Below are 20,259 nucleotides of genomic sequence, written 5' to 3' on the forward strand. Positions count from 1 at the left end.
AAACTAGCCAGGGATAAATAGTAGACAAATATTAATTGTATGGGTTCTCTTGTACATTTTATATAATATTCCTTTGGAAGGTTCTAAGCCATAGAGATGGCCCCTCATTTCCCTGAACCTGGCCCTGGGATGATTAACACAGAGCAATGTTGCCTCCTTTACTGTATAGTCCAGATAAAAGAGGTATGGCTCTGGATTGGTTAGTTTTCATAGCAAAGGCCTGCTCCTGATTGAGCCTTTTACTATCTATAAGAATTTACCAGGCCAGGGAGTGGTATCTCTGCACAAGGAGAAAGGTTATTAAGATTTTAAAATTTTTTTAAAGTCTGTATATTATATTAAAGTCTGTATATATAGACTTTTTTAAAGTCTATATATTTTTAAAGTAAATGTGCATTTACTTTGTGTAAATCATAATATACAGACTTTAAAAAAACAAACAAACGAACAAACAAAAAAACAATGCACTACCTACCAACATCCCAACTCAGAGTGGTATATTTGTTACAATCAATGACCCTACATTGACAAGTTATTATCATTCAAAGTCCATTGATTACTTCAGTGTTCACTGTTGGTATTAGATTCCCTGGGTTTGCACACATGTATAACCACATGTATGCACCAATATAGTACCATACAGAATATTTTTATCACCATAAAAATGCTCTATGCTTTGCCTAGTCAACTTGCTTCCCTCTTCCTGAAACCCTGATCTATTTTAAAAAATAATTTTTCTTAATTGATTTTAGAGGAAGGAGAAGGGAGAGAGATAGAGACATCAATGAGAGAGAGCATCAATTGGCTGCCTCCTGCCTTCTCCTCACTGGGGATCCAGCCCACAACCCGGGCATGTGCTGTGACTGAGAATTGAACCTGTGACGTCTTGGTGCATGGGTTGACACTCAACCATTAAGCTATACCGCCTGGGCTGAGCTTTTTATTTTCTCTGTAATTTTACTTCTTCTAGAATGTCACATATTTAGAATTACAAATATTGTAGCCTTTCAGATTGGCTTCTTTCACTTAATAATGTGCATTTAATTTTCCTTTATAAATTTTCATGGCTTGGTAGTTTATTTATTTTTAGCACTGACTAATTTTCCATTATCTGGATGGGCCACAATTTGTTTATTCATTCATCTGTTGAAAGACACCTTAGATACTTCCAAATTTGGGAAATTATAAATAAAGCTGCTATAAATGTCCATGTTCAGGTTTTTGTGTGAACATAAGTTTTAGACTCCTTTGTGTAAATACTAAGGAATGCAATTGCTGGACTGTATGGTAAGGGTTTAGTTTTTTTAAGAAACTGCCAACATGTTTTCCAAAGTGGTTATAAGACTTTGCATTCCATCAGCCATAAATGAGAGTTTCTGTTGCTCCACACTGTCACCAGCATTTGCCATTATCAGTATTTTAGATTTTTGCCATTTTAATAGAATTGTATTAGTATCTTATTATTATTTAATTTGCATTTTCCTGATGACATGTGATGCAGAGCATCTTTTCTTGTGCCCAGTTTCCATGTGTACATCTTATTTGGTAAGGTGTCTGTTATGGTCTTTGGCCCATTTTGTATTTGGGTTGTTTCATTTTATTGTTGCGTTTTAAGAGTTTTGGGTATAGTGTGGATAACAGTTCTTTATCAGATGTATTTAATTAAATATTTGCTCTCAATCTGTGGTTTATCTTCTCATTCTCTTGTTTTAATTTAAAAAATCTCTCCCCCGTTATTCAGATTATGTGATTTTTATTGATCTGTGTTCAAGTTCACAGATTCTTTCTTATGTCATGTATATTCTCCTTATATGTATATTCAGTGAATATGACTTGTAATCTCTAATAGTTTTTTCACATCTAAAATTTCTATTTTTATTTCCATTTATCTGTTAAGATTTACTAACTTTTCATTATTTATGAGTATGAAGTATTACATTGTTGAGGATACTTATAATAGCTGGTTTAAAATCTTTACTAATTCCATCATTGGGTTTGTGCCACTTATTAATTAATTTATTTATTTTGCTTAAAAAGGAATCACCTTTTCCTAGTTCTCCTTATCTGATATTATAATATTTTTATTTTTTTGGTTACAGATGTTTCTCCTTTTTTACCCCTTTGGCATCCTCCCTCCCCATCCCCCCCACCCCATCCCCAGCTTTGTTGTCCATGTCCATTGGTTATGCATATATGCATATAAGTTCTGTGGTTTATCTCTTCCCGCCCCCCCACTCCCTCTTTTGAGGGATGTCAGTCTGTGCCCTACTTCCATGTTTCAGGGTCTACTGTATTCCTCAGACTGTTATGTTCATTATATTTCATATATAAGTGAGATCATGTGGTATTTGTCTTTTTCTGCTTGGCTTATTTCACTTAGGATAATACTTTCCAGTTCCCTCCATGTAGTCTCAGAAGTAAAGGACCTATTTGCAGAAAACTACAGGACATTGAGAAAAGAAATAGAGGAAGATATAAAAAAGTGGAAGCACATACCTTGTTCATGGGTTGGAAGAATTAACATCGTTAAAATCTCCATACCACCCAAAGCAATCTATAGATTCAATGCAATCCCCATCAAAATACCAACGGCATACTTCACAGAACTAGAACAAATACTTCAAAAGTTAATATGAAACCAAAAAAGTCCCCGAATAGCCACAGCAATCTTGGAAAAGAAGGACAAAGTAGGTGGGATCACAATACCAGATATCAGGTTATACTACAAAGCGACTGTAATCAAAACAGCCTGGTACTGGCACAAGAACAGGCATATAAACCAGTGGAACAGAACTGAGAACCCAGAAATGGACCCAAGGCAATATGCTCAATTAATATTTGACAAAGGTGGCAAGAGCATACAGTGAAGTAAAGACATCCTCTTTAATAAATGGTGTTGGGAATAATGGACAGCTACATGCAAAAAAAATTAAACTAGATCATCAAGTTATACCCTACAGAAGAATAAACTCAAAATGGATAAAAGACTTAAATTTGACCCGTGAATCCATAAAAATTCTAGAAGAAAATGTAGGCAACAAAATTTTGGACATCATACGCAGCAGAATTTTCACTGATACATCACCTAAGGCAACAGAAACAAAGGAGAAAATGAACACATGGGACTACATTAAACTCAAAAGCTTCTGCACAGCAAAAGGAATAGTCATCTAAATGGAAAGGCACCCCACTGTATGGGAGAACATCATAAACAATGATATATTAGATAAGGGGTTAATTTCTGGTATTATTTTGAATTATATCTAAAATATTATGAATGCTATATTCTGGAGACTTTTTACCCCCTCTAATGAGTGTTTCATTTTGGCGGGAAATTAAATTTGTTGGGTTCAAATTGAAAACTCTGTTTCTTACTTAGCACATAAGTTCTTTTATTTGTTCTTAGCTGAGCTGCTTTAAGTATGTTCCACACATTTGTGGCTGCAGCATCAGCCAGAGATATTAGGCGGTATGATTTAAAGAACCACTCTTTGGATCTTTGCCTTCTTGGTTCCCTTATTTCTCTTTCCAAAATTCATGTTTGCTACAAATTAAATCTTATGCACCATGTCAGAAAGACTCTAATTTTTCCTATGAAAGTACCAACTGTGCAAACTCTTATGCAGAAAATAGTGAAAACAGGGAACCCTCAGGTACTCCCTTCCTCACTTCATGTACCCTCTAGCAAAGTATTTCTGCTTTAATTTACTCCTCTGTGACTTATTCATGGGAGAAGTTCTTACTTAATAAATATCATGACCTTGATCATTTTTATTTATTTATTTTTCTTATTACATATTTATTGAAATCTATTCTCCCTTAGGTACCTTGTAAAATAATCTTCACTTCTTAGTCTTCTTTTTTATTCAATTTCATTCCCGAGGTAAATCACCTTTCATTTATTTTTGTTTGTGACTGAGCTTTTGAATTTCTTATTAGAGTTTTTATTTCATATCTGAAAAGTATTTCTGAATATTAAATACACATTAGAATGCTCATAGGTTTTCAGTGTTTCATGTTTTGTTTTTTTTCTAGATAATTTGTATTAACTGAAATAATTTGATTCTCATTATTTTTTAGACTAGTTTTATATGTATATACTTGTGTTTTCTGTTTTAAATATTTATTTTCTTTGGAACCAGCAACATTTGATAAGTTGAAGGCATTTAGATAATGTACTAGGTTTCTAATGTTAAATGAAGTGTTTTATTTAATCAATGTCACATTTATATGCAAATGGCAGAGCTTGATTTTTTTGATTCACTTTTGTTTTTCTAGGATCCTTAAATATCCTACCTTTGTTCACTCATCCTCCCTGTTTCATTTTCTCCTCTATCTACCAAATATCCAAAGAATGTAACCCACTTCCAAGTTGCCTCTTTTTCTGTTAGAAGCGATGTCTTCCGAGGACTGCCATTTCTGGCTCTGCACGCTTCCATGAGCATTTCTTGAAATTTACCACTATCCAGTTCTCTGATCCATTAGTTTTCATACTTTTCTAATCATTTTCTCTCTCAGAGAAGATCCATCTTTTTCCAGAAGGGACATTATTATGGATTTTACTCTTTTAGTTCCTTGTTTCTTTCTCTTTTTTCCATAGTCTATCTGATATTCTATTCTGGCTTGGGCTCTGGATATGGTTGATGGTTTAGCACGATTAATTTACACTTATGAATACTTTAAAATGTTTACTAGTCTCCCCACCTTAGTTAAGTTGTAGACATGGGTTATGGATAATTTAGTTTCCCTTGTTTATCTGTATGGTTTTCTGATGATAGTGTAAATATTCAAATTTTTGGTAGCTGTATTTATTTTATGAGAACTCAGAAATCATTTGATTAATCTTTGTTGCTAAAATGTGAAAAGACAATAGTATGCCTATGGAAATACATTTATCTTGAAATGTTTCATTTTGTAAAAACTATATGTAATATTATTTTGTCATGGTGATGTGGTAGTGATGTATGATTATTTTACTGCCCTCTGATAACAAAAAATTGTTAAAACTGTTCAAATTTAATCAAACTCTTATTGCAAAATACTTATCAAAATGAAAACATTTTCAAAGTAGTCTTTATAGTATGTCATTTACAGGTGGATAATAATATTTTTAAGCATTATGTTTATGTCCTTTTATAGGACCATTAAAATATAAAATTTATATACAAGATCAATTTTGTAATCTCTATCATGTATCACTACAAATATATTAAACTTTGATTATGTGAAACTTACATATTGAGAAGGAAATAATCTATTTTTTGTTAGGGCTAGGCTTTAATGCAGCAATCTGTGCTCAGCAAATCATGAAATCTAGAAAGGGTCTCTGAACTCTTAAAATTTTTCATTGTTAAAATGTTCCTTTTCAATTGCATTTACCATCAGTTTATTCACTTTAGAACATTTACACATTTTTGCCTAATGTACGATACTTTATTCACTATTTGGCTGCTGAGTTTCTCCTGAAGTTGCTCACTAAGAAAATGGTATATAAACCAATTAATAACCTAGATAGGAAACAATTTTAATTAACTCTGGAAATCATTTTAAAGAATCCCTTAATGCAATGATTATGACCAATATAAAATATATATTTGTTCTGCTTTAAAAAAAAAATGAGCTCAATGAATGTGTATGCCTTCCACTCTGAGGCTTTAATTTCCAATGTTGAAAGTCCTTGCTATATTATCAATCTATAGGAGACCTCAAACAGTGAAGCAGTACAGTAGAACCTTAATTTTGCAGACCTTGATTTAATGGACTTTGGATTTCTGTATGTCATATGTGTAAGTTAATATGGTTCACAGTTATTGTTTCTGTTGTCACGTGGTATGACTTTCTGCAGCAGTTTTAACACATGCTGGCTGATTTTCCTACATGTGCTAAGCAATGCCCCAGCATGTGCATTTGTTTACTTGTGCTGCCTAGTGAATGCATGCATTTACTAGACTTACTCAGTATAAATGTAAATTTACTGTAATACATGTAGAAAACTTTTCTGTGAAATTAAACTTTTTATACATACTTAATATTAATTATACAAATGTGTCCACATAAGTAAAAACAGGTAAACCAATTTGTTAAATTTTTAACATACATGTTCAGAAAACGTACTTTATTATATAACAGAATTTCGGCTTTAATGGACACCCCCTTGCCCGAATTAGTTCATTATATCGAGGTTTTACTGTAATCCAAAACCAGATGAAAGATTAAAACAGGGCACTGAAGCCTGTTTTCTCATTAAATTATAAGGCAAAGGTAAGTTTATTCATTTGTTTTGCAAACACTTACTGATCATCTAATAAAGTGCAAAGCATTGTCAGGCTATATGACAGACTCTATTATCAAATGGCTCACTATCTACTGAGGAGGAGAACAAAATAAAACCAAAAATGGTGCTATGCTAGTGTCATAATAAGAAGAATGCAAACTATGCTATGTCAGCATAGAGGAACTGGCATTAACCCAACGTGGGAGTTTAGCACAGGCATGGTAAACAAACTATCTCTCCACTAGGTGTCTATGTACAGGACAACTTTCTTGACTAGATGTGGTTGCTCTAGAACCAGATGTCCCGTTCAATACATGCTATGGGGTTATTAAACAATTTATGTCAACATTATGTATTCATCTACTTGAATAGTATTGAAGACTTTCTATGGAAATAGGAAAATTAATCTACCGTTAGAGAGAATTACATTGCCTTGTGCGTGATCTACCATGGAATGGAACAGAGGAGGACTCTTAAGTTTTAAGAAAGTTAGAGAGTAGCTTCAATGGTAGCCCTGGGAAAGTTTGAAAAGTGTTCATGAAGTTTATAAAACACAGGACTGACATCTGCCTGAGAAGTCTAAAAGAGAAAAACTAGTACCATTGGCCTAAGGCAATAAAACAAGGAAGAGGGCTCTCTTGGCAGCAGGCTGAACTTTCGCTCAAAGTGTGGCAAAAGTGCATGATTTTTAAAAATCAAATATGGACCTCTTTAAAGAAAATTAGTCTGGTGAGTTGTGAAAGGGACCATGTTGAAATGAACTGATTCCAATACTGCAGGGAACCCATAGCTCATCAGATAGAGAAGGGAAGATTTTTAGGAGTTAGTTAAAGTAGCCCTGGACGGTTTGGCTCAGCGGTTAGAGCGTAGGCCTGCGGTCCTGAGAGACCCGGGTTCGGTTCCCGCTAAGGGCGCGTACCTTGGTTGCAGTTTGTCCCCGGCCCTGGTCGGTTGTGCGGGTGGCAGCCACTCAATGTGTTCCTTTCACATCGATGTTTCTCTCTCTCTCTCTGTTCCTCTCTCTCCCTCCCACTTTACCTGAACAAAAAATAGAAAAATGTCCTCAGGTGAGGATAAAAAAAAAAAGAAGTTAGTTAAAGTAGAGGCATTTTCTAATTAAAATATGTACAATAAGAGGTCCCTAATAAAAAACCTCCAAAAAGAGTCTTACATGTGAAAGAACCAATATTACACTCTCCATATTCAGAGGACATACATGCTAGTTTACCACTTCTCTGTACCTTATGTTTCTTCCTCAGTAAAATTTTATAGGAAAAAGAAATCTTGGACAGTCAGCAAGGAGATGGTGAATTAGAAAACAGAAAAGATCTGTGCTCACCCTCCCCAATCCAGGCTTCTCGTTTAAATCAGGCCTCACCTGGGAGAAGAGCATCACACTAAATTAAATTAGAATTTAACTATTACACTGGACTGAATTGAAATAATGTGACTATTGTATTGAATTAGACCCATAGTATTAAAACAAAGGGAATGTTTGCTTATGATCTAAGAGAACAACGACGACTCTGGGATATGTGTGAGTTTTCAGCCAGGAGTGAAGAAAATAATCCCAGAGAAGATTTTAAAGGCCAATAAAAGCAAAATAATAAAGTTTGTTTCTTCTTACAATGTTATTTATTAAGTCCTGGTCATTTAGTAAACCAGTTAAGAAAAAAATCAGAATAGATGATCTGACAAATGGTTGTTAGGTATTTCTTGGGTGTTTGGTTTTTGACTTATAAATTAAGTCATATGAAAACTCTTATACAGAAACCTGTTTAATGTATCTATTTTTCTTTTGAAATAGTTTTTAAAAAGCAATTTTAATGTTTACAATAATATATATTCATCAAAAGTAATTTGAATTCACAGAAAAGGAGACAGGAAAAGACACCCATGGTCCAATCCCTTGTTAATATTTTGACATATTTCCTTTCAGTTATTTTTTGTATGTTTTCTTTGCTTGTTTCTAAAATATTTATGAACATACTATATAAAAAGTTCATGTCCTGCTTTTCTTTTATCTAATTTTTTTTTTTAAAGTATATTATTGAATTACTAAACTTAATCTATGGTAGAAAAAAAAAATTCAAACCGTGGTTGCCCATGAGTGGGGATGTTTGGGCAATTACTTTGAACCAATATTTTTCCTATCACTTTTTTTGTTTTTAATAATTTTAATTTTAATCTATTTGTTTAAAATAAACATTGCAGTACAACCATATTCTCCAGCCTTTATTCCCTGTTACTTTTTATTATTATGTTTTACACTTGATACATTAAAATGCATAGGTCCTAATTACACAGTTCATATTTTTATATTATTTGATAATATTAACTCACGTAGTTATCAACCAAAACAAGATAATGAACATTTCCATTATCTTGAAGGTTCCCTTGTGTCTTTTTAATATTAAAAGGTCCCAGCACTGGCCTGTTTGGCACAGTGGTTAGAGCGTCGGCCTGAGGACCAAAGGGCTGTGGGTTTAATTCTGGTCAAGGGCATGTACCTTGGTTGTGGTTCAATCCCTGGCCCTGGTTGGGGTCCTGCAGGAGGCAACCAATCAGTGTGTCTCTCTCACATGGATGTTTCTCTCTCTCTCTCCCTCCCTCCTACTCTATCTGAAAATCAATAGAAATGTGTCCTCAGGTGAGGATTAAAAAAAAAAAGCCCCACTCATGGGCAACCACGGTTTGAATTTTTTTTTCTACCATAGATTAAGTTTAGTTTGCCTTCAAATTTTATATAAATGTAATCATACATTTTATGCTCCATTGTATCTGGCTTTTTGTACTCAACATATTTTAGATATTAATTCATGTTGTGTGATATCAGTAGTTCATTGCTTTTAATTCCTGAATAATATTCACTATTCTGTTATACATTCTTCTGTTAATGTACACTTGGGTTGTTTCTAATTTTTGACTATTAAGAATAAGGCTGCTTTGAACATCATTGTAAACATCCTATTTTGTATAAATATATATATTTTTTTATTATTTCTCTTGGAGTAGAATTACTGAGTCCAAGGTAGTTGATTATTTAACTTTTTTAGAACATGCCAATTTTTATTCTGAAGTATTTATGGTATTCTATTCACTAGCAATGTTTGAGAGTTCCACTTGCTCCATGATCATTTTTCTGTATCCTTACAAGCATTTGGTATTGTATTATTTTTTTATTTGCTTTGGTTTTATTTCATCTGTTCTAATAGGTGATGTTGACCATTATTTTATATGCTTATTTGCCATTCATATATTCTCTTTGCTGAAATGTCTCTTCATATCTTTTGCACATCTTATTATTGTATCTTTTTGGTTGTTTTATTGTTGAGTTTTGAGAATTTTTTATATATTCTGGATCTACTTACAAGTCTTTTGTTGGATATATGGTTTGCAGTTGTTTCCCCCAAATGCATAGCTCATCTTTTTATCCTGTTAACACAACATTTTCCAAAGAAAACATTTTTAATTTTTATAAAGTTAAGCTTATCATTTGCTATTTTTATAGATTATGCTTTTGGTATCATATCTCAGAACTCATCATCTAAACTTAGATGCAAAATATTTTTTATAAATTATCATTAATGTTTTATACTTTATATTTAAATCCATAAACAATTTATAGTAATTTGGATAATGTGAGATTTTTAGTTCATTATTATTATTATTTTGTCTCTGAATATGTAATTGCTCCAGCAGCATTTGTTTAAAAGACTATGTTTTCTCCATTGATTTTCTTTTGTAACTTAGTAAAAAATCAGCTGGAGGTATATGTAAGAGTCTATTTCTGTGTTCTCCATTGTGTTGCATTGATTTGTATATCTGCCCTACAGACTATTAATAACACATTCTCTTGCTTCTATAGCTATATAGCAAGGTGTTTTTTTTTTTTTAATTACAGGATGCTTTTATTTTATTTTCATTATTCTATTCTCACCATATTTTCTACAACAGCTGCATACCATTTATACTTTTATAATAAGGAGAAAATAAACAAATAGAAATGTACTTTCCATTCCATTTCAACTAGCCCCTATGACTAGATTAGAGATATTTATCCCTGACCAGGGTAATAAAAGAAACTCAGTTGTATGATTTCCAAATATTTTGGAAACATTAAGGACCTATAGTGGATCCAGCCTCAACAAGTATTCTCTGGCCACTAAACAGCAGTTCTCTTTTCTGGAGTTTAAGATTAACACAGGAACAAAATTAAAACATGTCACAAAATCTTGTCTGTAAATTGCAGAGAATTTGTAACACAAACCTGCCCAGAGGGCTTACAATACTATTTCACAAGGTTGGCTGTGGTCTTCCTCTTTTTACAAATGGCCAGCTTGATGCATATCATGTTTAGTTACAAACTCCTCTGCTGAGTGTCCCTGTAACATTTTCATGGTTCGCCAATATATCTGTCCACAATTCTCAGGTCTACCATGGGGGTAATTCTCCTTTGATGTAATTCTTCCAAAGATCAGAATCTCCAGATCCAAACGGTCTCAAAGCCGTCTCATAATATTCTCTTAAGTTTGCCATCTTTCAGGATTCTTGCTCCTTTTCAAATTGAATTATTTTTCTGAAAGTGGATGGCTTTCCTATAAACTTAAACAAAATTCTGGCCTTTTTGTAGCCACCGCTTCGATATGCCCAATCCAGGTACTTTTCCTTCAGAGTGACTGAGTCAGTACCTGTGACAGCAAAGATAGCTTTCTTATAGATGGCTTCAGTGTCTTCCTGGCTGTTGGCTCCTTCACTCTACTCTGCCTAAGAAATCCACAATGGCAGACAAACCTGGGGTTTCAGGGACACAAAGCCTCCTTCAAAAAGCCTGGCTATGTCAGAGCTCTTTGACTCAATCAGCGCCTGCAGCTTCATCTGTCACATCATCACAGAGTCTCTAAACAATTAGATCTCAGCTACTGCCACCTGCAGAGCTTCCTTAAGGAAGTCATGATGCAGCAACAACTCAATTCACTGCTTGTATAGGAATTCTGGTAGAAGTCTGAGTTCATGTGCCTTCCTGAATGCAGTCATGGTTCTTTCCAGCCTCTTTCCTCTGAGGGACTGACTATTTGTTGTCTTAGCAAACTTTTCCAAGCAAAAGTTGATGTAACACTTCCACATGGCCTCTGTAGAGAGAGTCTTCACTTCCTCTTCATACACAGCACAGTACCGCTCCTCCTTCCAGCCCACATCTACTGCTCTGGCTTGTTTTGTTGCAGGCTGCTCTTCTCCTGGCTGTGAGTGGATCTGTGATTCTCGTGGTGCCACATAGTCCCTAGTGAGAGGGTCATCTGGATGCAAGGCCTGAAGGTCATCATAAATTTCTCTCTGCAGATCTTTAGCAAAGTCGAACAGCTGTGCAATAGAAAGCAGCAACACATGAAATTCTGTACTTTTAATTATGTCACATGATTTTTATAGATTATCTGTGCCAACTCACCCTCCTTCCATTCCTGCCCTCCCATAGCATTGTTTTCTGTGTCCATTGGTTATGCTTATATACATAAGTTCTTTGATTTATCTTTACCCACCCCCACCCCCCCCACACCTCTGAGTTTTGTCGGTCTGAATCCTACTTCTATGTCTCTGGATCTATTTTGTTCATCAGCTTATTTTGTCTATTATATTCCACAAATAAGTGAGATCATGTGAGACTTGTCTTTCTCTGACTGGGTTATTTTTCTTAGCATAACACTGTCCAGGTCCCTCCATGGCGTCTCAAAAGATAAGAGATCTTTCTTTGTTACAGCTCCATAGTATTCCATTGTGTATCTGTACCACAGCTTTTTTTTATCCACTCATCTATTGATGGACACTTGGGCTGTTTCCAGATCTTAGGAATTATAAATATAGTTTTGCTATGAACATAGGTGTACATATATTTTTTCTGATTAGTGTTTCAGGATTCTTAAGGTATATTCCTAGAAGTGGGATCACCGAGTAAAATTGTCTGTTATCCTGAAGCAATTCCTCACTTGACCATGCTGGTGTCTGATCTAGAACTTTCTCACCTCCAGAACTGTGAGAAATAGATTTCTGTTACTTATAAGGTAGCCAGTCTGCGGTATCTTGTTAAAGCAGCTCAAACAAACTAAGATACCTTACAATATGCCTTCTCTGCTTATTTCCCTCATATTGATTTCAACTTCAGTTTACTTTTACCAGAGTTTCTATGACCTGTACAGATTAGGTATGCTCCAAGTACTTTCTCCTCCATGTGGGGAAAGCTAATATTTGATTGGTTTATTTTGAATTCCCAGTCAGAGAGTACCCCTCACCCTCAGACTTTTACATATTCCCTTTGTACTCCTGGGTTATCTAGAGCCTGTACAGTTTCCTCCCAGATTTAGATGCTGTTTTTCACTTGCTATCAATCTTGTCATGCCTGGTGATAACCTTTCATTTTGAGGGTGAGTAGCTGTTGTCAATTCAATTTTCATTGTTCTCGTTCTTAGAGCCATCAAAAGTTTAATTTCTTTACTATCACTACTTCCTCATATTTAATAATACCAATCAATCTAGTTCTACTTCTTGACTTATTTCTAAGTGTGTTTTATTTTAAAGGGATACACTATCAGTTTTTGATATAGTTAATGTTTGCTATATTTCTCAGTTAATCTCTTTTATTTCTATATTTGTGGGGTGATCCAAAACTATGCTAACACTGCACAAACTTTCCCAGAATTCTTTGGCTAAATTTTAAAAAGATATTTTCTTAAAAATAATCATAGATTTGAAATGTTTAAATGCATTAAGATGTAGCCTTCAAATCATTTTAAGAAAGCATATTTTTAAGAATGCATTTTTGTATGTCTTTATATTCACTTATAATGGGAAAGCTATTATTCTAATTTATGTGTATTTTACTCTGAATCAGAAAAGTATTTACATTCTGCACACAAGCAAATATACACATAGTTCAAAATTGGTGTTAATGCCAGAATGGTGCATGAGTTGTTGCAATAACCATCTACTTTGTAATTATGCAAGGATGATTGTAACAGGTTAGACTATGATATAGAATAAGTTTTTGAGTCTGATATCTTTTAAGCTTGGCTATACAGTATTTATACAAATTATATAGTTTGACGTTCCCCTTTTACAAAAAGGAAAAAAAAAAGACCATTTACTTGCCTGAGCTCTAGTGTAACAAGAAATAAATCTAGATTCTTGTTTCCAAATTTTATGTGGTTTCCATCATATTGTGAAAAAATAATAACACAAAAACACTATATCTCAATCTCTATCTCTATCTATCTATAGCCCCAGAGAGTATATTTCACATAAAAAAATTATATGTTTCTTCTCTTTTGGGGTCTGTAGTTCTTTCTATCTTCTAAATTCTGGTTTCTGTTAAGATCTCTTTATATTATTAATTTTACTATCTGGGAAAATATGTTTCCTAGATAGAAAAATTAATATCTCTGTCAGTTCATGGAGCCTTAAATTACTATGTACATGATTTTCTATTTCTCGCCATTAGAAAATATGGGCCACCACACACACACACAGACACACACAGACACACACACACACACACACACACATTTCTAGCAATAAAATATAGAATATAATTACTGAAGTTTAATTAGATGTCATCTAATCAAAGTTTATCATTTAACCAATGAATAAAGCCATTTGATATGTGATATCAAACATGTGATAACTGTAATCTGGACTAAAATTTAGTCTTTTTCAAGCTCAGCCTGTGACTATTTCAGTTGCTTTAGCCTCCTTCCCCCTTCACATACTAACATCTCATTTGGATATCTCAACTCCTGCTTTACCTCTCAAAATGTTGCTTCAAATACATCAGTTGGAATTTTTAGGACCACTCACCAGTGACTCCCATTATAATGTACATATTTCAGGTAGCTATTAAACATAATCAAACAAGCAAGAAGCTCATCCAAAATGCAATAAAAATTTAATCTTCTCACAGCCTACTTACCACTGATTTCACCTTTAAACATTCCTTATGTGATTACACTAACAGATTTACATTTATCAGGATGCAAAGTAAATGGCAGTATACTAAATTTTACATGTGGAGAGTCAATTATTACTGTACTATAATATAAAATTAAAAGAAAATTACCTCCTGAGATGGATATAGATTTAATTTAACTTCTCAAGTGAGTTTATGCTCACAAGACTAAGTTGATATTTTCCTAAATATTAACAAGCAAATGATTATTCAGTTGCAAAAGCAAGAAAATTTCTGTCATTTTTCAAACTTAGTATTCCACCATTAAAACTCTGCAACTAATTTTAAAAACCAGAAAATATAAATTCAAGTACATTGGTTGGTAGGTGCTATCAATCAATGAACCAACTTATAATTTTCAAATTATAACTGTCAACTTATCCCCACCAGACACTCGCCAATAACAAATTATTTGCACATCTGTTATAGATTGCCTCTCAATCATCATTTGGGGCATTAGTCTACCAGGCAGTGTATAATATTGACCTAAGATAATTTTTCAAATGACACATTAAAACTAGAATTTTCAATGAGAGCATTTCTTTTACTTCCATGCTTTTGGCATTAAACATAGTTATGTGTTGTGAAAAACAGAATGTGGCTATTTTGTTTCTGTCCTTGCCTGACAAATATCGATATTATTGTATCAGTAAATAACTATTTGGAATGATGGTGATAAATTATGTTGGAAAGTTCTAAAAAATAAGTAAACATAATAATGCCATTATGATGGAATCAATTTTGAAAGATCATTTATATTTATACACTAGCCTTTGAACTACACCTCAATCAGGTTAATCTGCCTGTTAATTTAAATTGCTGCTTACATTTTTACTGCTACCACAGTTACTACTGCTACTACTACTACTAGTAGTAGTGAAATTTTAGTTAATGCTAGCTAAAGAACTAAGTGATGTACACATGAATTTAAAATATTCATGTTTTGGGGTTACAATATATGTTTATAAATCCTGAATAGAAGATTCCAAAATGGCGGCGGAGTGAATGGAAGCTACACAGACCATCTCCCAGGACCAAACTGGAATTACAATGAAAATAAAGACAAATTATCAGAAAAAAAGCAACAGAAAAGCATCTTGGAGGACCATATAACCAGGGACACTGAGTCAATCCTGGTAGGATTACAGAAGCACCAGAGGGGGGCTGGGAGCCCACAGACAGGATCAGCCTTAGCTGTGAGCAGCACCCTCGTGGGTATACGCCCAAGTGGCTCCATAGCACAGAGCCGGGACAGACGCTAAAATAGCCACAGCCACTCACCCTGGGCTCCAGCAGAGGGAGGACAGACTGGACTGGAACTATGTGGGAACACACGGGATTTGGAGTGCACTCAGAGCTTTTGCTGAGTTGTAGCCATGCAGGACAGTGGTCATCTCACTCCTTCCCAGGGATCTGGGGATAGGCAGCAGCCCCTCCCTTGGAGATTCAACACAACCTGGCGGCCATTGAAATGCAAATTGAGGCTCACTGACAACCAGCATCTGCCCCACGCTCAAGAAATGTCCTTACTCTGAACACCTGAGGGAGTTTTTCATTCAAGTAACTGTGACTAATAGGCTCCAGGCACAAAGCATGAGAATAAATAACCATTCCTGGGCTTATAACTCTGCCCAGGAAGGTAAGTCTTGAGAGTGGTGTTTAACATGGGTCCTCCCACGCTCCTCCAAACCCAGTAGAGGGTGCCACAAACAGCAGAACACCGACACTTACAAGGAAAATTTGGCAGGCTCCAAAGCCCACTGAGATAGCCAAAATGGTGAAACAAAGAAAAAAATGCCTAATGAAATAACAAGAGACGTCTACCGAAGAGGAGATAAATGAGGTGCAGTTAAGCAAATTAACAGAACTAAAATCCAGAGCCATGATCTTGAGGAAGCTCAACAGCATGTGTAAGGACATGAGCACCATGCATAAAGACACAGAAATGTTGAAATTCACCAGTTGAAAATTAAGAACCACCAAGAAGAAATGAAGAATGACATATGAGAAATAAAGAACACATTGGAAGGACTAACCAGCAGAGTAGAGGAAGCTGAGGACTGGATTAGTGAATTAGAAGACAGGGTTGAAAAAAAAATCAACCAATCAGAAAAGCAAAAGGAAAAAACAATTAAAAAACAGAAGGACAGCTTAAGAGAACTGTGGGAGAATGGAAATTATAATAATATTCGCATCATAGAAATACCTGAAGAAGAAGACAATGAGCAAGGGTTAGAGAATATATTCAAAGAAATAGTGACAGAAAACTTCCATAATTTGGTGAAGAAATAAGGCATTCAAGTTCAAGAAGCACAGAGAGCCCCAAGTAAGAAGAACCAAAACAGGCCTACAATAAGACCCATAGTAATCAAAATGCCAAAAATTAAAGACAAAGAGAGAATTTTAAAGCCAGCAAGACATAAGCAACAGGTTACCTACAAAGGAAATCCCATAGGGCTCTCAGCTGACTTCTCAACAGAAACACTACAGGCCAGAAGGGAATGACATGAGAAAATCACGGTCATGAAAAACAAGGAACTCAATCTAAGACTACTCTACCCAGCAAAGCAATCATTAAAACTAGGTCAAATAAGGAGCTTCCCAGGCAAACAAACAAACAAACAACAAACAAAAAAAAGAGGCTAAGGGAATACATTAGATCCAAACCAGCACTGCAAGAAATGTTAAAAGGACTGCTGTAATTACCAGGAGAAATGGGAAGAAAAACATAACCGCAATAAACAAAAATGGTAATAAAGAAGTACATATCAATAATCACCTTAAATATAAATATATTGACTGCTCTGATAAAAAGACACAGAGTAGCTGAATGGATAAGAAAGCATGACTCATCTACATGTTGTTTAGAAGAGACCCACCTCACAACAAAAGACTCACATAGGTTGAAAGTGAAGGGATGGAAAAATATCTTCCAAGCAAACAGAAAGGAAAAAAAAAGCTGGGGTTTCAATACTCATATCTGATAAAATAGATTTCAAAATGAAGGTGATAACTAGAGACAAAGAAGGCCACTACATAATATTGAAAGTATCTATCCAACAGGAAGATATAACCTTGATAAACATATATGCACCCAATATAGGAGCCCCCAAAAATATTAAAAATCTTCTGGAAGACTTCAAAGGAGAAATCGATAGCAATACAATCATAGTAGGGGACTTCAACGCCCTGCTGACATCACTGGATAGATCCTCTAGACTAAAAATTAGCAACGAAACAGAGATTATAAATGAAGCACTAAACCAAATGGATTTAATAGATATCTACAGAGAATTACACCCCAAAAATACAGAATACACATTCTTCTCAAGTGTACATGGGACATTCTCAAATATAGACCACATGTTTGGACACAATCTAAGTCTGCACAAGTTCAAGAGGATTGAAATCATATCAAGCATCTTCTCAGATCACTGGCATAAAACTAGAAAGTAATTGCAACAAGAACATGCAAAGGCATTTGAACACATGATAGCTAAATAGCATGTTATTAAATAATTAATGAATTACCAAGGAGATCAAGGAACAAATTAAAAACTTCCTGGAAACCAATGAAAATAAGCACACAACACAAAATCTATGGGATGCAGTGGAAGCAGTTCTGAGAGGGAAGTTCATAACAGTAAAGGCCTACCTCAAGAAACAAGAAAAATTTCTAATAGACTATCTAACCTCACAACTTAAAGAACTAGAAAGATAACAAAATGAAAACCCAGAGCAAGTAGAAGGAAGAAAATAGTAAAGATCAGAGCAGAAATAAATGACATAGACTCAAAAAAAACAATTCAAAGGATCAATGAAACAAAGAGCTGTGTTTTGTTTTTTTTTTTTTTTTTTCAAAAGATAAACAAGATTGATGGACCCTTAGCTAGACTCACCAAGAAACAAAGAGAGAGAACCCAAATACACAAAATCAAAAATGAAAGAGAAGTAACAACTGACACCACAGTAATACAAAAGATCGTTAACAACTACTACGAACAAATACATGGCAACAAATTTGACAATCTAAGCAAAATGGACAAATTTCTAGAAACATATATTCTCCCAAAACTAGACCGGAAAGAGATAAAAAAACTTCAACAGACCAATAGCAAATAAGAAAATTGAAGTTGTAATCAAGACTCTCCCAGCAAACAAAAGCCCAGGCCCGGATGGCTTTATGGGGTAGTTTTACCAAACATTCAAAAAGAACTAACAACCATTCTCCTAAAACTATTTCAAAAAAATTCAAGAAGAATGACTTACAAACTCGTTCATGAGTCCAGCATAATTCTAATTACAAAGCCAGAAAAAGACACTACAAAGAAAGGAAACTGCAGTCCAATATCCCTGATGAACATAGATGCCAAAATCCTTAACAAAATACCAGCAAATCTGATTCACCAATACACCAAAAAAATTATTCACCATGACCAAGTGGGATTCATCCCAGGGATGCAAGGCTGGTACAATACTCGCAAATCAACCAACGTGATACACCACATAAATAAAATGAAGAATAAAAACCACATGATCATGTCAATACATGTTGAAAAAGCCTTCGAGAAAATGCAGCATCCATTTCTGATAAAAATGTTCAGCAATATGGGAATAGAGGGATCATATCTCGATATAATAAACGTGATATATGAAAGATCTACAGCCAACATAATTTTCAATGGGCAACATTTAATAGCATTTTCCTTAAGAACAGGAAAAAGACAAGGATGCCCACTTTCACCTCTCCTATTTAACATAGTACTGGAAGTCTTACCCACAGCAATCAGACAGGAAGAAACAATAAAAGGGTTTGAAATAGGAAAAAAGAAAGTGAACCTGTCATTATTCACAAATGACATGATACTATATGTAGAAAATCCAAAAGACTCCATCAAAAATTCACTAGACTTAATAAATGTATTTGGCAAAGTAGCACAATACAAAATTAACGTCAAAAAATTGATGGCATTCTTATACACCAATGATGAACTCACTGATAGAGAAACTAAGAAAACAATCCCATTTACCATTGTGGCAAAAAAATTTAGATACCTAGAAATAAACTTAACGAAAATAATAAAGGACCTATTTGCAGAAAACTACAGGTCCTTATTCATAGACTGGAAGAATTAACATCATTAAAATGTCCATACTACCCAAAACAAGCTATAGATTCAATGCGATCCCCATCAAAATACCAATGACATCCTTCACAGAACTGTCACAAATACTTCAAAAGTTCATGTGGAACCAAAAAAGACTTCAACTAGCCACAGAAATCTTGAAAAAGAAAAATAAAGTAGGAGGGATCACATTGCCAGGTTTCAGGTTATACTACAAAGCCACTGTAATCAAAACAGCCTGGTACTGGCACATGAACAGGCATATAGACCAGTGGAACAGAACAGAGAACCCAGAAATGGACCCAAGGCAATATGCTCAATTAATATTTGACAAATGTGGCATGAGCATACACTGAAGTAAAGACAGCCTCTTGAATAAATGGTGTTGGGAAAATTGGACAGCTATATGCCAAAAATAAAATAAAATAAAACTAGATCATCAACTTACACCATACACAAGATTAAACTCAAAATGGATAAAAGACTTAAATGTGACTTATGAATCCATAAAAATTCTAGACAAAAATATAAGCAACAAAATTACAGACATCATATGCAGGAGGATTTTCACTGATACATCACCAAAGGGAACAGAAACAAAGGAGAAAATGAACACATGGGACTACATCAAACTCAAAAGTTTCTGCACAGCAAGATACAATCATCAAAATGGAAAGGCTACCCACTATATGGGAGAGCATAATTGCCAATGATATATCAGATAAAGGGTTAATTTCCAATAAATATATATATAGAGAGAGTGCTCATACAACTCCCCAAAGGAAAACTAAGAACCCAATTAAAAAATGGGCAGAGGAACGAAATAAACACCTCTCCAAACAAGACATACAAATGGCTAAGAGACA

General features: G+C 34.5%; 1 pseudogene; it reads right to left on the reverse strand.

Annotated features, from left to right (window-relative positions):
• Window positions 1-10,599: 10,599 nt before the first annotated feature.
• LOC118635279 lies at window positions 10,600-11,766 on the reverse strand (annotated as a pseudogene).
• Between the last annotated feature and the right edge of the window lie 8,493 nt (window positions 11,767-20,259).

The sequence above is a fragment of the Molossus molossus genome, unplaced genomic scaffold (genome assembly GCF_014108415.1).
Source record: "Molossus molossus isolate mMolMol1 unplaced genomic scaffold, mMolMol1.p scaffold_m16_p_2, whole genome shotgun sequence".
Classification (NCBI taxonomy): Eukaryota; Metazoa; Chordata; class Mammalia; order Chiroptera; family Molossidae; genus Molossus; species Molossus molossus.